Source organism: Hylobates moloch, unplaced genomic scaffold (genome assembly GCF_009828535.3).
Source record: "Hylobates moloch isolate HMO894 unplaced genomic scaffold, HMol_V3 SCAFFOLD_14, whole genome shotgun sequence".
Taxonomy (NCBI): Eukaryota; Metazoa; Chordata; class Mammalia; order Primates; family Hylobatidae; genus Hylobates; species Hylobates moloch.
In genome coordinates this window covers 48,050,985-48,075,104 of record NW_026652289.1, presented here as the reverse complement: position 1 = coordinate 48,075,104, position 24,120 = coordinate 48,050,985, and the positions used below count along the sequence as shown (strand labels likewise).

The 24,120-nt window shown below is 45.7% G+C and overlaps 1 protein-coding gene across 1 annotated transcript in view; it reads left to right on the top strand.

The window, feature by feature from the left end:
* Positions 1–299: 299 nt before the first annotated feature.
* Positions 300–24,120, top strand: part of CEMIP (cell migration inducing hyaluronidase 1) — a 179,294-nt gene continuing 155,473 nt past the window's right edge. The window contains exon 1 of the mRNA XM_032175008.2: positions 300–590. The gene's annotated coding sequence lies outside the window, so the exon portion shown is untranslated. The remainder of the gene's footprint in view (positions 591–24,120) is intronic.

Genomic DNA, 24,120 nt, shown 5'->3' with positions numbered 1-24,120 from the left:
GATCCTGGCTCCTTAGAGGCCCGGGGACTTGCTCTCCGCGGTCCGCCGCGGCCGCTCCACCGAGTCCTGGCCTCCAGCGCCCTCACCTGGCTGCTGCGGGCGGGACTCCGCGCGCCCGGGCTCCGCGGGCTCGGGTCTGCGTCTCCTAGAGCTGCCGCCAGAGCCCGCCCCGGTCCGGCCCGGGCGCAGGGCCCCCGCCCCACTTGGGCAAGGCGGGGGCGCGTGGAGGGAAGCTTCATCGGGGCGCGAGGGAGGGAGCTTCAGTGCCGCGCGGGCGTCAGGGGCTCTGCGGGGGAGGAGTCAGTAAAAGTGGCTATAAAAGCGACCTCTCCGGCTGACGGCCGGGGAGCTAGCGCTCAAGCAGAGCCCAGCGCGGTGCTATCGGACAGAGCCTGGCGAGCGCAAGCGGCGCGGGGAGCCAGCGGGGCTGAGCGCGGCCAGGGTCTGAACCCCGATTTCCCAGACTAGCTACCACTCAGCTTGCCAAAGCCCCGGGAGCTCGCGGCGCCTGGCGGTCAGCGACCAGACGTCCGGGGCCGCTGCGCTCCTGGCCCGCGAGGCGTGACACTGTCACGGCTACCGACCCAGAGGTAAGAGGGCCTGGCTGGGGGCGTCAGGGATGAGTTGACGGCCCATGCCACGGAAGAGAGGTAAGAAGCGGGGACCCGCGCCTCCACCCGGCACAGAGTAAACGTTACCCGCCTCAGTTTCTGTTTGTCTGTCCACCCTGTGCTGTGCAGTCTACCTCTGTCTGTTTGTCCATGCGTCTGTTGATGGGCACACGCCCCTGGCACTGTCCTCTGTGGGATTTCGCTGAGATCTTGTGATGCTTTACAAGCTGCAGGTGCCGGGGGGCGCTGGAGTCCCCAGAGGGCATCCAGAGGGGGCAGACTCCTGCTTTCCGTAGATTTTCCCCCTTCTGAATGGCACCGGGGGCTTGCGCCCGGGAGAATGTCTCGCCGAGAAGGGAGTACCACAAGAGTCAGGTCTCGGTGTCCTGCCGACTGGGAGCCAGCTCACCCCGAGCTCTAGCGGGCGTGCGCCTAGCAACAGGTCTGCGCCCTGCTGCTCCTGCCTCAGCACGCTCTTCCTCCCAGTTTCCCTCGCCTCCCAGTGCCTCCGGGACAGCGCTAGGCACCCAGCGACGCGCTGGCGCGGGGCTGAGCTGAGGCAATTGCAATGTTAGATGAACCCAGGGGGCTCTGCTGATGTTTAGACTGAGACTCCAAACGTGGCATCGCTGGAAGAAGGTTTGGTGGTCCCTGGCAAAGTACGTCGGCTCCAAGAAAGGTCGCGTTAGGTTGGGAGGAAAGGCAGAGAGTCCTGGCAGAACGCTGGCCAGGTCTCCAGCTCGCCGCTCTGGGAACGAGGGCCAGTGACATTCTGGAATGGACCCCACGGGATGCGTGTGCTCATGAGAGAGGAGTGCTGTGCGCCCTGGGTCCTCAGCCGCAGACACTCTCCGCGACAGCCGCTGTTCCCCAAGGGTCGGACGCTACGGCAGTCCCAGGAGCTCCGCCAGCGGCCGGGTTTGAGGTCCTGAGTCCTCCAAGCAGCCAACGCTACCCACAGGTGAGAGCTCCCTTTAAAAACTAACCCTCTGATGTGTGAGCCAGTGCCTGGCTGCAGCCCCATCCCAGGAACGGTGAGCCGGGGAGCGCGTCTCTCCATCCCTGCGGTCTGGAAAGTGATCCAGGGAGCGCCCGAGGGCGGGGAGCCGGCGGCTCTGCGTGCCCAGGCGCGACGCCACCATGGACAGCTCCCAGCCACTTCCTCCATTCGGGGTCTGTGGCCCTGGGTCTCCGGGGAAGTCGTGCGCTTTCTTCCCAGACCCAAGGCGTTGGGGCGCTGGGAAAGAGGAAAGGGATTGATAGTCCTCGGGGGCCCTCGGTATTACCACTCAGGAGGCAGCCCAGCCCTCAGGAGTCTGTGGTTTGTGACCAGGTCCTAGCTGAGCCGGCAGTTCTGCAGGACCTCCCGGGGTCACGCTGTGGTTCTCTGGCTTTTCTATGACAGCACGGAGACCCCTCAGAGCTGTTAGGAAAGTACGGCCCCTGAGAATCCGACCCAGGCAGTGAGATAATGCCAGATACAATTACGCCAGACATAAGTAGGGATCCAGCTCAAACTGTTTTCTGTGTAGGGCACGAGTTCATGTGTTCCATCAAATTAATTTATTTATTTAGTAAATATGGTATTAGGAGGATATATTAGTTTCACGATTAATGATAGAATGCAGAAGAAATCAAATAGACCAAATTTATAGAGAATGATCGGATGCATTTGCAAAAGCAACTATGCTGTTTTCTGATCCTAATAGTTTTGTTCAAAGCCCATGACATTCTTAAAGCAATTTCCAAAGGCTCCTCTTTAGCCCAGTAGATGACTTTTCAAGTTGGTCACTTGAAACAGGGTGGAAAAACCTGTAGGGTTTAATCTGCGCATCAAATTAAAGATGTCCCTCCTCTGGTAAGAAATGACACAGGACGGGGCTCTTTTTGTCATTTCCACCCATACCGAAGTGTGTATCTTCCTTTATTTTAAAATTACAAGAAACACACGTCTGCTTTTGTTTGTGACTGACAAAGGCGGATGGAGAATAAAAACAAACACCTCTTATAAAACAAATTTTGAGACAGCATCTGTGACTTTGGGAAAGTTGCTCAAATGTTTTGTGCCTGTTTGCTGATATGTAAATTGGGAATAACAATCCCATCTTGCAGGGTTGCCATGAGAATTACAGTAATTGGTACAATGTAAAGCATTTAATCCAGTGCTGAGCACAGAGAAATCTTTTTAAATGGTAGCAATTACAGGTATATTTTAAAGACAGTTGTGCATTTCTTTTGAATTATGTTCACCATCCCTTTGCCCTCTCTCTTAACCTAGTAACTGTTTGATAGGGACTCCATCTTTAAGCTATTTTTGCATCCGAGAATTTGTTGATGGAATTGATGAAAGTGCTGGAGTTGATCACAATGCAAAAAAAATTCTTATTTAAAGACAAATGGAAGAACTTTTATGTGATAAAAATCAGTCAACTGTTTCCCCCTACCTACGCTACTTGGAGGAAAGATAAAAGTGAGTTGTTTTCAAAATATTATCACAGCCCTCTGGTTCAGATGATCAATTTTTCCTGATTGTTCTCTCACAAGAATGCAAGGTCTTCTAAGAGGCTTTGTTGTCTTTCTGCCAGTGAAGTACTCTTGGGTATTGATGGAGAGTGGCCTCCAAGGCCTGGTTTCTAGATCACTCCAGGATGAAATAGGGGTTAGCTTTATGGAGTGGAACTTCGCCCAGGGTTTCACTGAGTGGTCATTGCCAAGCAGGAAGCACCTTACTTCGTGCTTGAGCCTTGCTTAGGTGTGAGATTCTGAACAAGACACTTGCTCTGCCCAGAGCAGTGGGCACTTATTTGATCCCAGCTGGACTGGAGGGTCCCCTCCAGCTCTGCATTTCAGGGTTCTGTCTGGTAGACATCACTAATACCTGACACACCACAGAAGTTTGGAGAATGGAATTGTATAGCACCCAATCTTCCAGTTAGAGTTTTTTTTTTCCCCACAAAAGTGTGTGTGTGTGTGTGTGTGTGCGCGCATGTGAGTGTTTTTATCCCTGTCAGTTTTACATTCTGGTGCTCTTAGATTTTTATTCTTCTCCTCCCTCTGCTCTTAATAGCTCAGAAGGAATCTTAGCTTCTTCCATCTAAAAGGATTGGGGCCGAAGAATACATGCTACAGATGCTCAGAATCTTTCTATGAGACTGCTGGTGACACGAACAGAGCAGGAGGACATGGGGCCTTGGATGACCTTGAATTCCTGGCTGTCTTCTGTGGACTCCCATGCAGATTCCAGTTTCCAGCATACACTTGGCTTTCTGGTAAGAAAACTATTGAACTACAGGACACTCTTGGAGTGAAGGGCCAGTGAGGGGAGGAACTGTCATGAGAAGTGGTAGAAACGAGCTCTTCATCAGTCCTGTGGCATTCTGCCTGTTGCAGCAGTGTCTGAGTCCTCAGGACAGACAGAGCAAATGGCAAGAGTGGCATTCAGTGGGGAAGGCCAGCAGAGTGAAAGGGGTGAATTCAAGTATTCTCATCAGCCTCCTTTGAAGCCTGCTGCTTAAGTGACCTCTTTTTAGTACCTTCTGTGATATTGGCAAAGCTTCGCAATTTGATGGATTAAATGCAATTTGCATTTGCAGTTATAGCTCAAAAGAGAAATGCAAACATGTAGGTTGGGTTCCTAAAGGGGAACGAAGTTACATTTGTGAGCTGCATCCACAAGACTGCATATCTTTGGAAAGTCTGGACTACACATCTCTTTCTATATGATGGCACATACCCAGATGTTTGATCTTATCAGGTAAAGCATCAGCTATCTCTCACTGCTTGGTTTTTACCATTATCTGGAGGCAGTTTCAGTTTCCTTTGAACAGTGCATAGGAAAGGATCACATTCTTACTCTCTTGTATCTGGTTGGGTTGGCAGGAGTCTGGAAGTGGCAGTGGGTACCAGGGGAGACTTCTCAGTGCTGGGTTCCTTTCTACTGTTTTGCAAGCTATTCAGCTGGGCCTGAACCTCGTTTCCCTAAAGTCTGGCATGTGGAAACTTTGCTAATTTGAGTAGGATGGTGACTATCATGGTGAATTTTATTAACATCTGCACCTCTTCGCTTTAGTCACTTTCTTTAGGGGCCATCTTATCCTCTCTGGCAGGCCCCCTAGTCCTTTTTCTCTGTGTGCCCTGGCACCAGGCTTTGTTCAAGCTTGGTTCTTCAGAAGGGAGGCTGCCTGCAGAGAAATGTCATCAAATATACATTTGCTGTCTGCTTAGTTCCCTTGGTGTCAGGAAACACACATGGCCACCCAGAGGGAGAGGAGCTGCTACTCCTCTCTGCCCCCTATTTTTTAGGGCCTGTCCCTAAAAAAGGCTCGGCTTGGCTCCAGGAATCTGAATCCATCCTTCCCTCCCCACCCCTTGCAGCTGAGTGAGCCCTGGGGAGCACAAGTAGGCAGGCCTTCCTTGCACAGGCACCTGCTCAGAGCAAGGAGCTGGACAGCCTGGCTCCTTGCACTGGGATATCTTTGAGTCTTCTGGAAGGGCAGTCATATCAGGGGTTTAGATGCAACTTCAGTTTAAAGTGCTTTGCCCAGACTTTGAAACCCTTTGAAGACCAGGTCTTTGAAAGCCCTGTGAATTTCTTTCTCTCCTGTCAGGAGGAGAGCTGCACCATTAGACATTTTCTGTGACGGAGAAAGCGCATCTAGATAGTTGTTCTGGCAAGGAAGGTGTCCATGCCAGATTGCTGTCTCACCTGTTTTTAGACATCACACAGAGCAGGGAGGGCCACAGGCTTCCCCAGGAGCCTGCTGCACTCTTTGGCCCTCTCTGAGGTGAGGAGTTCATGCTGTTCTCCAGAGTCTTTATGGCTGTAAGGTATGCACCCAGCCCTTGGGACGAGGAAAGTGCAGTGGCCTGGAGGACAGGCACATTTTTCTGTGGCTCTGCCAGTCAGGAAAGATGGGCGCCATTGGAGTGTTCCTTGGGGACTGCTTACTGCATACTGTGACTATACTCCTTGCCTGGACTATCAGCCAGGACCCGGGCAGGTTCCTTGACTTCTCTAGTCTTTTGTTTAGGGGTTAGGTTAGACCAGTGCTTCTTAGACTTAAAATATGCCAACAACTCACAGGGGCACGTGTTAAAGTGAGAGTTCTGATTTGGCAGATCTGAGGTAGGGCCTGAGAGTCCACATTTCCAACATGCCCCCAGGTGATGCTGCTGGTGCACAGAGCTGCCTTCAAGTCATGGGGGCCTATGTCATTATGACATTGACGACTTTCTGTGATTCTGATTCCAATTCTTTTTGGTGTAATTTAAGTCAGTTCCTGTTGTCCGAGTTGAGGAAGCCCAGCTGCTCTGTGCCCTCCTAATGACCTTATAATGACCCTTAAAATTCTTGGAGATAATTATTGTCACTCCTAAGCCATCTTATCAGCAGACTAAATATCTTGGCCCCCTTTAAGTTTCCACTTTTCCCTGTCATAATAAATTTTCCAAAGCCCTCTGGACCAAGCTACTTTTAAGCACAAGATCGTTGTGCAAATGGCAATTTATCTTTGCCTGGCAGAGGCATTTGAATGTAATTTTGGTGGTATTAAGAGATCACTTAGGGAATTTCATCTAACTCTGGCTCCAGACACTGAGAATGGATGTTTACATTTAAACAACTTTTTTAGACTCCAAAGATCGCAATTTCTTCTTTTTTGAACCTGAAAATGAAATTTAAGGCCCAATTATCTTCCTCAACCCCCTCCCTGTGGGACTCCTGGGATGATGAATTGGTCATCACCGGTACATTCTGGGTAGCCCAAGATGCTGGTGTGCCATTGCATTCTGTCACCCACCACCACAATCGGAAGCAGAAAATAAGTTGAGTACAAGTTTTTGATCATCTTCTATGAGGCAGGCCCTGAATGAGTCACTGAGAAGGCAGTTGAATACATGGTCCCTGCTCTCAAAGAGCCAGCAGCCTGGTGAGAGGACAGACATCCCAGTCAGAAGTTGTCATACAGGGTGATGAGGGCTAGGACAGATTAGTCAAGAGGAGTGGAGGGCAGGAGACCTGCTGGAGAAATGAAGAAGACCATTAATTCAGCCAGAGGAGATCCGAGGAAGCTTCACTGAGGCATATGAGGAGAGTCAGAAGCTCAGAAAGGCCTAAACCCCTTACTTCCTGCAACCTTTCAGGTGCATGAAGTTTCTTACCTGCCTCAGATGCATAAGCTCCCTTACCTGTCCAGGTACATAAGCTCCCTTACTTGCATCATGTGCACAAACTCCCTTAACTGCCCAGACTTTGGGCTACACTGGGCGCGAGAGAGCGCTTCTGAGCAGCTGTTAGACCTCTTTCCTTTAGGAGACCTTTAGTCTTCTAGACTAGTAACTTAAAAATTACTTGAACCACAAAATGCTTTTTTTCCGATAAAATCTTAGTAAATCCAATTTAAAAACTAGATAAGAAGTGGCTGTGGTTGGGGGTGGGAGCTGATTTTTGTCTTGAGGTCTCTCAAAAATTTCCACAGAGCTCTGTGGGTTCCAAGGAGCACACTCTGAAAACTTCGGTCCTGGGTCATTTCATTTTGCTTTTGGCAGTCATATCAATAGTGTTAGCTTAGTTTTATTGTGGTTCGTGTTGCTGTGTCTTTTTGTTTTGTTTTTGTGACAAGGTCTCACTTTTGTCACCCGGGCTGGAAAGCAGTGGCATGAAGACAGGTCCCTGCAGCCCCAACCTCCTAGGCTCAGGTGATCCTCAAGCCCCCAAGTAGCTCGGACTAATTTTAGCTAATTTTTTAGACTAATCTTAACATTTTTGTAAGGATGAGTTTTCATCGTGTTGCTCAGGCTGGTCTTGAACTCCTGAGCCCAAGATATCTGCCCACCACTGCCTCCCAAAGTGCTGGGATTACAGGCGTGAGCCATTGCACCTGGCCTGCTATGTCTTTTTAATATTCTGGATGTCTTGCTGTGTGTGTGTGTGTGTGTGTGTGTGTGTGTGTGTGTGTGTGTGTGTGTTGTGTGTGTGTGTGTGTGTGTGTGTGTGTGTGTGTGTGTGTGTGTGTCCATCAACAATTTTCAGTGAAAATTGAAAACCAGAATTAAAATTAAAAACGGAAATCTGGAATTATCGCGTGTGTGATAGTCCAACAAAGATGGGGTACATGGAAGACCAGTGGGAAGGACTGTATATGATAGGTGCAGGAAACTCCAACTTGTAGCTGAGCATGGAACGGACAAACAAAGCTGTGAGCTTTTTGCAAAAATAGGCTTCTTATTTACAACCTGGTCTGTTAATCTTGTTAAACCTCCCAATATTTTTTATATAAAAGCTGGTAAGGAAAAAGAAATCTTATTTTCAGGGTTTAAAATTTGGCAAGTTCTATCCAGGATCTTGCATCCTTTTTCATTGATGTCAAAAAGCCAAATTTGATTGACTGCAAGATGTTTTGAAGGTGGGGTTTGAAAAGAGGAGGCAAGTTAGATAGAGAGGAATGGAAGAGCTCTGCTGCAGAGGCGCAGGGTTGGGGGTGGTGGCTCCAATTTTTAGCTGTGGCTTCTATCTGCCTCCTACAAAGCTCTCCTCAAGGGAGAAAATGATACCCTGAATGGGATAACACCCGAAGAGAGGCTGCCCCTCGCTGATGGGTGGTCCCAGTCCTTAGAAAGGGAACTGAAGAGCCCCTTCTGGGCCTGGAGCCAGCTCTAAAAACATAATCATATGAATTATTGAAGATGGTGAGAGTAAGGCTTGTTCAGTCTAGAGAGTTTAGACAACACCTTCACCTCTGGAAGAACCCTGCTAGATATGTGAGGAACTCTAGCAGAGGGAAGGGGCCCATGGCAGATGGGTTTCCCTCCAGGATGGGCATTTGCAGCTGCCTGGGGCTCCTTCTGCTGGCCATACCGAAACACTTGCCCTGGACAGTGTCAAGGAAGGCTGAGTGTTGGTGGGTGATCAGCAGCATCTCTTTCTGGGGGGATCCAGCCTCCTGTCCGGAGGCCTTTGCATCAGCCCACATCACCACAGCAACTGGAACATACTAAAACAAAGACCGACTCCCAGACCTTGGGATTCAGTGTCTCTCTCTCCTACTTCCTAGATTTTTCCTCAAAGCTGGACTTAGGTTGGCTCCTTGATGGTGCTGATCTCTTAGCACTGGTAGCCACAGATGCCGGTTTCTGAAATTCCATGGAACTGTCTTAGGGGGCTGGCCCGTGGTGAACCTGAGCCATCCACTTGTACACAGTGGCTGCTGCCTGGGCTCTCACCGTGTGTGGGCCCTTCTTCTCTCCAGCTTCCAGAGGAGGCAGTGGTATCTGCAGGTAGGAGACAAAAACACTAATGCTCAGAGTTACAGAGGTGATACAGGCTGATGCCCTTGGGTGTCTGTCTGACTCCTAGTCCAAAGCATTACTTGTTTGCCTTCTCTGGAGGACTCTTGTCATGCCGTGAGGGACTTATTCCCAGCTTGGTCTCCTCAAGCCCCCTAAAGGCTCCCCTCAGGAGTCCTACTGAATCCTGGGTCTCCAGTGCCTCCCAGGCCCCTGTCGGTGTGCAAAGTCATGCTCCTTCTTGTAAAGAACAGTAGGAATGAGCCCCAAAAGGAGTGCGTAGGGGAGCTAGTTTGGGTGAACCATTAAAAAAAATTTTTTTAAGGCCGGGTGAGGTGGCTCACACCTGTAATCCCAGCACTTTGGGAGGCCGAGGCAGCCAGATCACTTGAGGTCAGGAGTTTGAGACCAGCCTGGCCAACATGGTGAAATCCTGTCTCTACTAAAAATACAAAAATTAGCCAGGCATGGTGACACATGCTTGTAATCCCAGCTACTCCAGAGGCTGAGGCAGGAGAATTGCTTGAACCCAAGAGGTGGAAGTTGCAGTGAGCCAAGATTGCGCCACTGCACTCCAGCCTGGGCAGCAAGAGTGAAACTCCAAAAAAAAAAAAAAAAAAAAAAAGAAAAAAGAAAAACATTTCTTTTAGAAGAAACTGGTGGTTTATGACAAGTCTATTTCAAAGCTGATTGTGTTACAGGCTCTGAGTAATTCACTGTTATGCTAGTTTTCCAAAGGTTTGAGTTCAGGAAAACCGCAAACATAGTGGCTAAGTACTTTTCCTTTCCTTTCCTTTGAAAACCCTGTTTATTTTCAGAGGCATTTAATCCATATGTTTTAGATCCATTTCCATGTTACTCAGCAAAAGGTTGTTTTGCACCAACATTGCTGAGCCATGAGTGAGCCCACTCGTCTCTCTTCTGCTCCAACTGGTGCTTGCAGCTGAGCCGCATGCTCATGGCCAGACAACTCTAAAGCTTTATTAGACACAAGGAAACATAAGCACTAGAGGCAAAAGAAAAATCAATAATATTGACCTTATCTTTATTTAGAATTTTGATATTTCATTCATCGTGAAATTGTTGGTGCTGATTTTGGTTTTTAAAGTGTTGCATTGCACTATTCTTTATAGCAATGATTGAGTTTTTTGGTGGCCTCTTCAGTTTTGCACCCAAGGCGAGTGCCTCACTTATCTCACTCTCATCCTGTCTCTGGTAAACACCCACCTCCAGGGCCCATTCTGTTTGGAAGGTTAACATCCCAGTCGGTGTGGGTTCTGCTGTGGTCTCCCAGGCAGAGATCAGTACCAGAGACAAGGCAGACAAGACCTTTGGTGATGCTAAAGGCTCCTCTGAGCCCTGTTGATTTGAATTTGGGGTGTGGGACTCCCAGAGAAAGTGGAGAAGAGAGGAACATGTGTCCTCTTCAGACTTGGGATCTGACATTGCTCTCTTCCCTTCTCCCTTCCTTCCCTTCCTTTTCGGAGAAGGCAGGAATTGTGGTGCTCTGTAGTAGAATATTTTGCAAATTTTGCTGGGCTGATGTGTCACTAGTCTGTGACCACTTAAGAAACCACCGAGTTCATCAGATTTCTCAATTCAGTTCCTGTAGTGAGAGAGAAAGCAGTTGGAGGATTTCGGCTTTGGGATTTCCATATGCAGAGATTTCTTCTTGCTTAAATGATTTTTTTTTTTTTTTTTAAATAAAAGGGCATGGCCATCTCAGTGGTGTCTGTTTGGTTGGTAGCTTTGAAGAGGCTTGGAGATTCCTCTGACCACATAATTGTGGGTTATGTGTGTGCCTGAACTTTCCAGGTGACTGAGAAACAGCTGAAATCTGTTCTACATTTTAAAATCACGGTGTAATGTTACAAATGGTAACACATTAACATATCCTGGAATTTTCTGAGAATGACCATGTAGTGAAGTTCATTTTTACTTTAAACATCTCCATATAAAATTTATTTAAATAAAAAGCTATTTTTGACATACAAAAAAGATGATACTTCCGTTGAATCTTGCATAATAAGCATGAACTCGAGCTTCTGCTCTGGTGAGGTTGTTTGAGGACATCACCCCTCTGAGCTCAGGGGAACGAGGGGCAGAGAGGCAGAGTCACTATTTGAATAGAGCCCTGCTCATGAAGGGCCCTTAGTGGCCATTGTGGGATACGTGGTGCAGAAGTCTGTGGTTTCCCTCTGGAGATGGCTTCTCATCTCAGCCACGTCCCAATACAATAAAGAGTCCTTTCTTCATTCAGAGACAGGACCCCTACTTGGCTCAAAGGCAGAGACTTTTCATGTTCTGTTTTACTCCCAAGGGCTAGCACATAGTAGGTACTCAAATATTTTTTAAATATTCAAATGAATGAGTCCTGCATCTGAACACCAGCCCCCCAAGCATGTGCATTTCTCACTACATTTGATGTTGACTCTCGTGTATTCTGCTCTGGTATTTGAATGAAACTAAAGCCTACTAGTCAATTTCTCAGAGATCTGTACTCCTGTGGCTTTATGGTTATTTCCATCAACATCATTAATATTCAGTGTTTATTGGGCAACTAAAACATTCAGACTCACGCAGACAGCATTGCATGCATCAACTTATTTAAACTTCCTGACAACTGTAAACAAGACATTGTCCTGTTTTGCAGATGGAGAAGACTCAGTGAAGCTGCATCACTTATGCAGCTCCAGGTGGAGGTCACTCGGCTCAAGGTGGTGGAGTTGGAACTCAGACCTATGTCACCGTGAGTCCAAAAGCTCTTCATGATAACTAATGTTGCTCGAATCTTGAATTTTGAAAAAGCATGTTGGGGGAATATTAGAATTCACAGTAGATCGGACTCATAGAACAGTATTCATAGAGTTGAATTCATTGAGAGTAATTGCAACCCGAATGTACTCATCGTTGACCCACCAATTCTTTCTAGACACATGGGTTTCAGAGATGACTCCATTGCATCTCCCTGCAGTGGAAAAGCTCACAGTTTAGTTGAGGAGACAGACATACATTCAACTACCTACAATCCATTCTGTAACAGAGGCATAAACAAAGCAATATGGAAGCAGTACAAAGTGATGGTAAACTACTTTGCTGGGGAAAGAGACAAGGTAACATGGAGGAAGTGATATTTGATTGGGCCTTAAAGAAAAGTACAGTTTCTCCCAGGCCAGAGAATGGAGGGTTAAGAAGGAAGGAATATCCTGAACTGAATGCAGAGGATTATAAAAAAAAAAAAAAAAAAAAAAGATATTTGGAGAAGAACTAGAAGTTTCCTGTGGCTGGAAATGAGATCATAAAAGTGGGGCAGGGCTGTAGAACCTTAAAAGCTGAGTCAGGGAGTTCAGCTTTTCACCTGAGTGAAGTGTGTGATCAGTCGGTGGGTGTTAGGTCCTTGTACCTGGTGGCAGGTATCTAAGGTTGGGCTTGTCTTCCTGCCTCCCAAGGGTGGTGTTCTTGGTAAGAAATACATTCCAGAATCCCACTTCTCACTCTAGATTAGCGGATAATGTCACTGCTAGGGCTCAGTAAATACCCTTCGGCAAGAAGGATAACTGCACTCCCGAAGTGAATTGTTGGTACCGGGGTAATAGGGCCCAGAAGGCGATAGATAGAAGATTAAATCAGGGACATTTCAGGGGTCTTGTGGCTCGAGTCGCTGCCAACATGAGGTTTCTTCCCGCTGCAAGTAGAGCCTCCAAGCCCTTGAGGAAAATTTTCTGAGGCTCGTAATCCCAGGCCCTTGTCTCACAATAGCCCTTTGGACAGATGCACCCCTGTTTCCTGTATCCAGCCTCAGGGCTGGGGTGAGGAGGGTTTATCCTGTGGCCTCTGTGCTGGCTTTTTGTGAGCTGTGCAGATATTACACTTTTTTCATAATTCTTCATGAATTCTCGGGCAAATTTCTAACTGCCTTGTTGACTGACCTGTAGCACAGGCGGTGGAGGGAAAGTGGGATAAAGGGACAGCATTTCAAGTGAGACTCACCTTTGGGGAGGAGGGAGTAGTCACCGCGAAGGATGCAGATTCAGCTCAAATTTCCTCAAAGCTTAACTGGATGAGATGGATACTCTGAATGCGGTCTGGTCTGCAGATGCGCCCTGGGTGATCTTCCATAGTCCTCATCTCTTCTCTGCACTGTAGTCATCATCAGACATTTGGGTGATTTTAGCAAACTAAACCCACCCACAAATATTCTTTTCGTGCCATCCCTGTACGTGGTCTTAAAGCAAATCTGAGTATGCTCACCAAGTAGCCAGAGGAGAGAAAGTCACAAAGGCTGGGTTCTGCCATTCAACAGAAACACATTAAATTCAGATCACCAATATCTCCAAGATGGTTCTAATCAGACAAAAAGAGAGAAACACGAAGTATTCCAGGAAGGGCCCCCTTAGGTTTTGTTGACTGCAAAATAAACTGTTCTCCATATCCTTTCTCCATCAGTTTGCATGCTCTCTACTTTATATCTTCCTTGGGTTGTAGAATATTAGAGCTGGCATAATGAACTGGGAAAGGGCATAAGCTTTGGAGCCCAACAGTCCCAGTTATAAATCTACCTCCTGCGCTGATTAGCTGCATGACTTTGGACAGGTTACTTCACCTTTCTGTGCCTCAGTTGCTTATCCATCCTCTAAAATAGGATGATTATATATTATTCTGAGTACTATGTGAACTAATACATGGCAACTTCTTAGAGTTATGATCTTGTACATATTAGGCATACAAAATAGCATGTCTCTTCTACTTGTCAACATAGCTGATTGAATTAGCAGACACTGTATGTAGAGATGGCCATGCTGTGACTTTGGGGAAATTTACAAACTTTAAACCTTTGGCAGGCTATGGGCAGTAGCCGGTCCTAGAACAAGCATCTGAATGGCCAAGGCATGTGCTGTAGTGGTCCCTTGCAGAGCAAGAGATTGTGTCTCCTCGGTGTGGTGTCTGTCAAGCTCAACACTCCATGAGATCAGGAACTAGTCCATCTCAGTCACCATTGTATCTTCAGAACTGAAACATTCAGGCATGAATGTTATCCTGAGAGGAGAGCTACTTACTAGCATTTCCTGAGATCTACTACTTACACTCACTTTTTAAGTGCTTTACATATATCGGTAGGACACAGAATAGAGAAAGGTAGTCCAAATCTTCTGACTTCTGATGAAAATACAGTTTAAGAAGTGTAAAAAGCAGACTTCCTAGCATCTCTGTGCCCTGGCTCAGAATATCACATTAAGAGGGTAAGCGTTGGAGCTGCAGATTTTGAGATCTGCATGGGTGGCAGCAGATTGGTGCAACAGTGAAATTTGAATGGCACAAACTCCTTGCCTAGCTTGGCTGTGTAATCTGTCCAATTATTTGCTTTCATTCAGGATGTCTTTCCCTCTTCTGCTCTCTGAAACTGGAAGATGTGGAGAGGCACATAATTAATTTGGGTGTGTAAGACCAACGCCCTCAAAGTTCCTTATTTACTTGTCATTATGCATAACTACACACATTATCGACATGAGGTTGAGTCTTCTGTGGTGGGTGTTTTTCTCTTACCCAAAGTAAAGGGGAGTGGTTACCATTGAATGGTGGAACTCTGGTTATCACAGCCGGGTTTCCCACAGGTAGGGTTACCCACAAGGCCAGAATAATTTATCACTAATTAAGGTTTTGGAAATGAAGCTTAGATGAGCCCTTCCTAAAATGTATTTCTCAGGAGCATCGCTTCCTTGAGCTGTCACTAGATATTCTGAGGTCAAACAAGTTTGAGACAAACTGGGCTAAACAAAGTTGACCTGTTTTCATTTTCCAAGGTCTTCTCAATGCCTTTGTAAACCAGCATGCACCATGTCTCTCAGGGAGAGGTGCATAGTGTACAGTATCTCCCAGACGTGTTGGTCTAGGGAATTCCCTTTCTATTTTCACAGAGGACTTTCTGAGACTTGGGTGCTGTGGGACCTATGTTGGGGAAACACTGAGCTAAATATTCATTAGTGGGATAGGATGAAAAACAAACACCACATGCAACTGGGCATCCCCGCCAGAAATTCTTAATAGGTGCTCATTACAGTTTTATTAACACTAGGGTCATCTTTGAACTTAAGTAGAATGCTTTTGTCAAGTTGTTTCTGTTATTTATGATTTTATTTTTAGGTCAAGGTGTTGCCGAGTGTGTTCCCGGTTTTGGGGATTTGAAAAGTGGGACAACTTGAGGTCAAAGACCCTCCAGCAGTTTATCTTTGCCTTTCTGTTGTCTGTGATTTTTATCTGGTTTAACCACAGATGACCTAGTAGTCCCGTTTGGCCTCTAAAGAGGGTTGTAGCTTGTTCCAAATGGTCCCAAATCAGAAATTTCTCCCTCACACAAAATAACAGTGAGCTTACGAACTTGTAGTATCCATATTCATATGACTATTTTTTTAACCAGAAGTTTTTCCTTTGCTTGTCTGACTCATTCACTCATTTATTCCCTCATTTAGCAGTTTACTGAAGTCAGCTTATAATATTGCAGAGGCTGCTAGGCTCTGGGGATGCAGCAGTGACCAAAATGAGCTGAGACCTGCCTGCATGGAGATTACAGTCTAGAGCAGTGCTGTCCAGGAGACATACAATGGGTGCAACATTTGGAATTCTGAGCTTTCTAGTAGCCCCACTAAAACAAAGTTTAAAAAGAAACAGGTGAAATTAATTTTAATAATATACTTTGTTTTCACCTCTACATCCAAAATATTGTCACTTCAACAGGTAGTCACCATAAAAAGTAATGAGATTGTTTACATTTTTTCATACTAAATCTTCAAAACTGGTATATATTTTCTGCTTACAGCATATCTCAATTCGGACCTGCTATGTATCCAGTGCTTAATAGCCACAGGTGGCTAGTGGAATAGTGTAGGTCTAGGGAGAGAGACAAATATAAAAAAAAAATGAAAAAATCACGGGCATATGTGATTCCAAACTGTGGTCAGTGATATGAAGAAAAGTTGAAAGGTTTGAGGAGAAAAATAGGGGATCTGCTGCAAGTGGCTGGTGGAAGTAGAAGTGGGAGGAGGGAGAGAAAGCCTCTTTTGGGAAGCAACACGTAGGCAGAGCCTAGGAGGTTGGTGAGTAGAAGCTAGAAAGACCAAGAGTGGGGGCAAGGATGTCCTAGGTAATGAGGAGGCAGAGAGGCCTCAAGATAGAGAGTGAGAGAAGCCCAGATTGGCTGGGGCAGGGAAAGTGAGGTGAGGAGCAAGGCAGGACTTAAGAGGAGGCAGGGGTGAGGAGGCAGCAAGGGGATCATGTAGCATCTTTTAAACCATGCTCAGGACTGTGAACACCATCCTGAAAGCAATGGGAAGACATGAAATGGTTTCAAGCAGGGGAGTTACATTGTCTGATTTTTCTGTTTTTTAAAGGGATCCCTCTGGCTGCTCTCTGTCTGGGTAGGTGGGGGTGATAGGCAATAGTTAGCAAAAATAAATGCAGGAAGATGGCAGGGGATGCTATGGTGCTGGGCTAGGGACCTGGTGATGGTGGGTTGGAGTGGAGGCAGCAGGGAAGGAGAAGTGTGGGTGGATCCAGCTGATGTTTAGGAGTTGCAATGGACAGACGGGATGGTGGATTGGACACAGGGTGAGGGAGAGGGAGGTGTCCAGGAGAACTCCCAGGTCATGGGATGAGCATCTTGGTGGATGTTAGGAAGACTAGAGGGGGTTTGGGCTGGAGATTATACTCCAGGACGCCCTGGGCACGGCCAAGCAAGAAACTTTGCATCTTTTCAACAGGAGTTAGTCATCGCTCTTGAAAAGCCAGGCTAGGTGCAGTGGCTCAGACCTACAATCCCAGTGCTTTGGGAGGCCAAGGTGGGAGGATTTCCTGAGCCCAGGAGTTCAAGGCCAGCCTGGGCAATACAGCAAGACCCCCATCTATAAGAAAACGAAGTTGCCAGGTGCCGTGGCTCACATGTACAGTCCTAGCTACTTGGGAGGCTAAGGCAGGAGGATCACTTGAGCCCAGGAGTTTGAGGCTGCAGTGAGCCATGATTGTACCACTACACTCCAGCCTGGGTGACAGAGGAAAACAGAATTTTAAATGATATGGAGTTTTTTGTTATTATCTCTGAGGAAATGATACAAAATTACCTCTGATTCATTTTGCAATTTATTATTGCAGTAACACACAGCTTGTACCAGAAAATATTTTCATAAAGAGGTGGCTTTTCCCACAACTTTAAACTTTTAAAATAGCATTTAATAAGAGCTTACTAGGATTTTATTTTGATTTCTTTTTTTGTTTATTTATTTAGTTGTTTTTGAGATGGGGGAGGTCTCACTATGTTGCCTAGGTTGGTTTCAAATTCCTGGGCCCAAGCGATCCTCCTGTGTCGGCCTCCTGAGCAGTTGGGACTACATGTACATGCCACCATGCCCAGCCTTAGCAAGTATTTTAAAGAGGGCTTTGAAGTAGCTTCTCTTTGTGGATTACACTCAGAACTATAGAGTGCTTAGTAAATGGATAGGGCTGCAGTGAAATCCACTGTCACTAATGTGTGCTCTCAGTGGGTCCATTTTTCATCCTGGAGAGCTCTGATGGAGAACTTGAAACCCAAGATGTATTTGAAAGGAGACTGCCAGGAAATGAATGAGCAGACTCAGGGTATTCTGGATGAAATGCTCTTATTACAAGACTCTTGGTGCATGTTCCATGTCCCACTTATGTGTGTGATAAGCCACCAATACATTTATCAGTCTGACCTGTTTACCGAAAAAGATATCAAGGCTTGAGAGCTCTGAGTCACTGCCAGGTAGATCAATAAAACCATGAGATACTGCAGTTGCTTAGACCATTTATTCAGCAAACGTTTATTAATCAACCACTCTACACCAGACACGGAGAATGCAAAACCTAGTAACTTATGCTCCTACCTTTCAATCCGGGAGCGTGGGGTGGGTGACTGGGGTCAGGTGAATACATGAGATTAATACATTTTATGTCCATATAAGGCAAAGAGTGGGCAGAAAAGTGGGACCTCATTATTCTTGAGGGAATTAATCTTTGACTTGAACCTTACAAAGTATAGTAAGAATTTGTCTGTTGATTAGAGAGGGCTCTTTAGGCAAAGGGCAATCAGATAACCTGGTACATTAGAGGAGCTATGAGTGGCTCAGGGTGGCTGGGGTGTAGGGATGAAGCCGAATGTGGAGAGAGATGGGGCTCTGGCATGAAAGATGTCCAGAGATGTCTTATTAGGTAAGGCTTGGAAAGGTTCCTGTGACACTTCATAGCATCAGTTTAAAGAACCTGGCCAGAACTGCCTACGGGAATTGTGCAGAGCAACCTGTGATTGTCAGAAATTGAGAAGTGGAGGTGATTGCACATCATTATAGATGATTATAAATAGAGCACAATGTGTATTTGAATATAATCTGGGATCATGATATCTTTGGTGTAGACACAATCTCCATCGCTATTCAGTGCCACAGGGAGCACCTACAGTGTCCCAGTGCTTTGCCAGGAATGAGCAGTGCTGGCGTGTGGAGGGTAGAGAGAGTGCAGGGAGGACAGAAGCGTGCAGGGTCCAGCTGCTCCTGGGGTGCTCATGGTCTAAGGGGATAGAGAGATGTGTACGCACGAAAAGCAGCAGTCACACTGTTCACCAACATCCAGTCCCTCTTTTTTTCTGGGCACAAAGGAGGATAATGCATTCCACACTTTTGATGTTAGTTGTGGTCAAGTGTCTTGTCTTAGTCAATGAAATACTAACAGAAGTTGTGTGTGTCATTTCTAGAAGAAATGTACAAAAACTAACACACGATTCTTTAGCTCCTCTTTCCTCTGCTGCAGTGACTGGCAATGGTCTGGATGGAGGGGCCAGCTTGGGTACTTAGGTGCCCATAACAGCCCAGGTCCTCCACACACCCACAGTGGACCTGGGAACTAGATGAGAAAGAAGTCCTGCAGCTTCAGGTTCTTTATTACTACAGCAGAGCATAACCCATCCTCACTAGGAAGCAATGCCAGGCAGTCTCCACTGTGTTTTAGGCCACTGTGTAGAAAGGAAATGCTCCTTCATTAATTAATTCATTCCACAAACATTTGGGTCTGTGCTCTAAGCACTGTGTGAAACCAGCCTGGTTCTAAGACTTTTGGAGGAAGGAGCAATAACTAGGAGTTGGAGTGGTCAAGGGAGGCATTTTATTACTTTTTAAAAAAGAATGTACATGGTGCATGTGCATATACATACTACATATTTTTCCATTATGTAAGCCATATAACTGTGTATTTCCTTATCACTTGGAAAGTACAGAAATGAAAAAAAAACCCGTAATCCTACTACTGAAGATAGACACTATAGGAATTTTGATGAATATTTTTCTGGTGTGATTACTGTATATTTTTTACATAATATTGATAGAATTTTACCTTATACATAACACATCTTAAAGTTTATTCATAAGCATTTTCAGTTTTCAAAGTCATCTTTTTAATCGCTATAAAATAACATCAAATTTCTTTCTAAATTTTTACTATTAACATTTAAAATGACCATTTTATATATGTTTTTTTCCCAAGTTTTGCTGATTTCCCTAGAATGATTTCTAGAAGTATAAGTAAACAAGAAAATGGCCTCCAAAGATGTATTCAAATTAACACTCTCACTAATGGTGTACAACAGTGTTATTTACACTAATATTTGATATTACTATAACTTAAAAAATCATTTTAATAGGTTAAAAATCATAGCTAATAGGTTTGTATTTCTTTGAGAATTGGAGAGGTTGAAAGCCATCCTATGTATTTCTTTACTGGTTATTTTTAGTTTTTGGAATTATGTATTCATATCATATGCCGATTTATGGGGTATTCATATTTTTCTTTTGGGTATGTCTGATCTCATTACATATTTGAAGTTTTCTCTCCCACTCTTCCCTTTCGGTTATTTTGTAAAATATGTAAAATATTTTCATGCAGTTCAATGTGTTGATCATTTACATATTGACTTATATTTTAATGTACAATTCTAGAGCCTTCTAGAGGTTCTGTGGATTGATTTTTAAGTTCTTTGACCTGTCTCAAATTTACTTCAGTTCATAGTGCAAGGAGAAACTCTAACACAATTTTCCCTTCAATTTACTAACTTGCTATCCCAGGACAGCTTCATGGAACAATCTTTCCTTTCTCCGCTGATTTGTCCTGCCAGTAAGAGCTTATTTGATCCAGTTACCAGTGTGGAAGATGACAGGAATGAGATAAGGCTAGCACAGTGGGAATTCAGCCAGACATTTGATCTGACCATCTGGGCAAACTTCAGAGATTCCATCTTAGCAGACCAGGCCTGGGTATATCTCAGGTTTTGCAGAGATGTGCCCAGCTTAGGGATGGTCTGCACTAAGGATTTAGCCAAGTGAGGATTAGCCCAGAGTGGCACACTGGGCTGCCATTCACCTTGTGAGCACTAGATCTAGGCAGTCCCTGCGCGGCACTGGTTGGGAGAGGAAATAGATGGCTCTTCCCTAGGGCCTCGTCTGTGTTCCTCTCAATGAGTTGAGGCCTGAAAAGGGGCCACATTGGGACTCCCACTTGTGGCCCAGGCTAGGGAAGGCCTGGTCTGGAGAGAAGTCACAATTTTGAGTGTCATATATAGTTTCTTCTGCAAAATGAGAGCTTATGAAAAGTTTATTAACAAATAGTGTATGGAATAGAACTAGCCTGCACAATCCTTTTGCTGAGCGTCTGCCCAAAGGGAAAGAAATCAATATATTAGTTTCAAAGAGATAGTTGCACTTATATTTTTAGTACAGTATTATTGACAATAGCAAAGATATGGAATCAATCTAAGTGTCCATCCATGGATGAATGGATAAAGAAAATGTATATATATGCAATGGAATACTATTCAGCCACAAAAAATAATGAAATCCTGTCTTTTGCAGCAACATGGTAGTATAACCAGAGGTCTTCATCTTAAGTGAAATAAGCCCTGACTTGATCACAAATGTTGTAAAGAAATTTATTATTTTTTATTCTTTAGAGAGACAAGGTCTCTCTCTGCCCCCCAGGCTGGAGTGCAGTAGCATGATCATAGCTCACTGCAGCCTCGAACTCCTGGGCTCAAGCAATCTTCCTGCCTCAGCCTCCTGAGTAGCTGGGACTACAGGCACATACCACTATGCCAGCTAATTTTTTTTGTTTGTTTGTCTTTTTGTGGAGACAGGATCTCATCATCTTGCCCAGGCTAGTCTTGAACTCCTGGACTCAAGTGATCCTCCCACCTCAACCTCCAAAATTGCTGGGTTACAGGCATGAGTCACTGCACCTGGCTGGAAATCTGTTAATAGCCTATGTTGAAGGGGTAGCTGAAATCACCTCACCATTCTCTGGGTTTCCAGAGCACCTCCATTCTTATAGCCCATGTGAGTTGTATGCTGGGGCATGGTTCTATGTCCTTTCTCTCCCTCTGTCTGGGACTGCCAAGAGAGCAGGGCTCATGTCATTTATTTGTAGAGTCTCAGGGCCTATTACAGGATCTGACAGAGTCAATGACTGCTACCTTTGCGGAATGAATGAATAAAATTATTCATGGCTGAATGTAGCTGGCTTTTCCACGTCTTCCCACAGCTGGGGTACTTAATATTGGTTGAGGCAACTCCTTTTAAACTGTTGGTATTTCTCTTTAATAAAATCTTGGGAAAACCTTGACTTTCATGTCATTTTACTTTGGGACTTTTTCCAAAATCCAAGCTTTATTTTTCATCAAACACATGTCATGATCACGCTCTTAAGGGGTCTTTACAAACCATCATCACGCTCTTGAGGGAGTCTTTTGAAAACCTTACTTTAGATCAGAGTTAGAGAAGAAATTCACATTCTAATAGATTTGCAGGGTAATTGACATTCTCACCATCTCTGTTCATATTTGAAATATTTCAGTACTCGATGTGGGGGCAAAAACATTGAGTTTACACCTTCTAATAACTTTCCAAAAACCTGTGATAAAGTAAAACTGTTGATTTGGAGGTTTGGAGATCTCTGGGGATACAGCTCAGCCTTGGGGCCCAGGGCCTTCCGTAGCTGGGCTACACCTTCCTCTCCAGCTTCTTGTCCAGTTGCTTCTCCCTTTCGTTTTAGACTCTAGCAACATCCCAGGATTGTTATGATCCTGTTGATGCAATGCTACTTCTTGCCATCTTGCTGTTGTAAATGCTGCTTTCTCTGCTTAATCATTTAGCAAACAACCATTCATTCTTCCTGACCCTGCTGAGGCATCCCCTTCTCTGTGAAGAGTTCCCTGTCTCCTTCTCCAACGTATCAGTAAGCTACTGCTGTGTAATAAACCACCCCCAAGGCAGTGGCTTGAAACAACTGTGTATTATCGTCCTGTGGGTTGACCAGCTGGTTCTGCTGATCTGGACAGGCTTGGCTAATCTCAACTCCGTTTTGTGTCTATCGGCAGGACAACTGGAGGCTGGCTGGTCTAGGATGGCCTCATTTATGTGTTTGGCATTGGCTAGCTCTCAGTTCAATGGATGAGGGTGACTGGACCATGTGTCTCTCATCACCCAGTAGATTAGCCTGGGTTTGTTCTCAAGGTGACTGATGCTATTCTGTGAGAGAGAAGGAAAGCATGCACGGCCTCTGGAGGCCTGGATCTCGAAACCCAATGGCACACCAGCACTTTTGCTGCTTTCTTTTGGCTGAAGCCAGGTCAGTTCATGTTCAAGGGGAGGACATTTAGATTCTACCTTTTAATGGGAGAAGCTGCATAGTTACATTGCAAAAGACAAGGATCTGAGGGGAGGAGAGAAGGATGAGCGGAATGGTTGATTGATTTTTGTAATCAATCCACCACACCCACCTTTGATAGAGGTACTTACTCTGTAGTACAATTGGCCTTCCATACTGTGGGTTCCATACCTATAGATTCAACCAGTTGCAAACTGAAAATATTTGAAAAATGTTTGCATCTGTGCTGAACATGTATAGACTATTTTTCTTGCCCTTACAGGATAATAATACAGGATAACAACTATTGACAAAGCATTTACATTGTATTAGGTATTATAAGTAATCTAGAGATGATTTAAAGTATACAGGAGGATGTATGTAGGTTATATGCAAATACTACACTCTTTTATATTAGGGACTTGAGCATCTGGAGAGTGTGGTATCTGAGGGAGTTCCTGGAACTAATCTGCAGATGCCAAAGGACAACTGTACTATTGTACTTGGAAGTACTCATGGGGTCATATTGCATTGTTTCTTTGAGTCCTAATTCTGCCAACATGGCCTCGTGCTTGAATTAATCAGGCTTCTAGCCTCTGAGTAACAAGGCACAGTAACAAGGCGCAGTAACAAGGCACAGGGCTGGCACCTGAGAGTGGAGGTACCCAGGAGGCAGGCACCCCAAGGTGGGAAAGGGACATATGTACAGAATCATGGCTGCATGTCCTGAATGCTGGCTTAAGCCATCAATGGCTGCCGGGCAGGGGCCAAAGCCCTGTTATCCCTTTCGCCCTTCCTGGTGGCTCTGCCTCTGCCTTCAGCTGGGCGTGGGCAGGCCCCACCCACCGAGGCTCCAGCCCTTACCCACAGTGTCAGCAATGCAGCCTCCAGAGGATATGCTCAGGCCCTGCCCACACACCCGGATGTTGACAGGGGCATGGCTCCAGCGCCAGCTCTAATGGATGGTCTCATCGCTTTTAAAATAATGACCATGGGGCGTGGGCTGGCGAGAGCAGTGACATCACTTTCCTGCAATTCTGGGTCAGTTCCTGCTGCTTTTCTCTGTATGTTTGAATGACTGAAATAAATCTATTAGTTGGGTACATTTCCTGGAAGACTTCTGACATGTTCACATGCCTATCTTGGAATGGTGGTCAGGAGAGCAATGGCTTTGGACTTAGAGGTCCTGGGTTCCAGATTCTGCTACTAGCTTGCTGTATGAACTTGGACTAGTAACTTAACTTCTCCAGGCCTGTGTTTTCTCATTTGTACAATGATGGGAGGAACACCCTTGGTTTTGTAAAGGAATGGTGAGGACGAACTGGGATCTTTTATCAGAGCCACTGTCTTAGTCAGTTTGGGCTGCTATAACAAAGTTCCACAGATTAGGTGGCTTGTTAACAGCAGAAATATATTTCTTACAGTTCTGGAGGCTGGAAGTCCAGGCTCAGGATGCCAGCATGGTTGGGCTCTGGAGGGCTCCTAAACACCATTATTCTTCATTCACGCTTCTCAGAGCCCTAAGGAAGAGAGT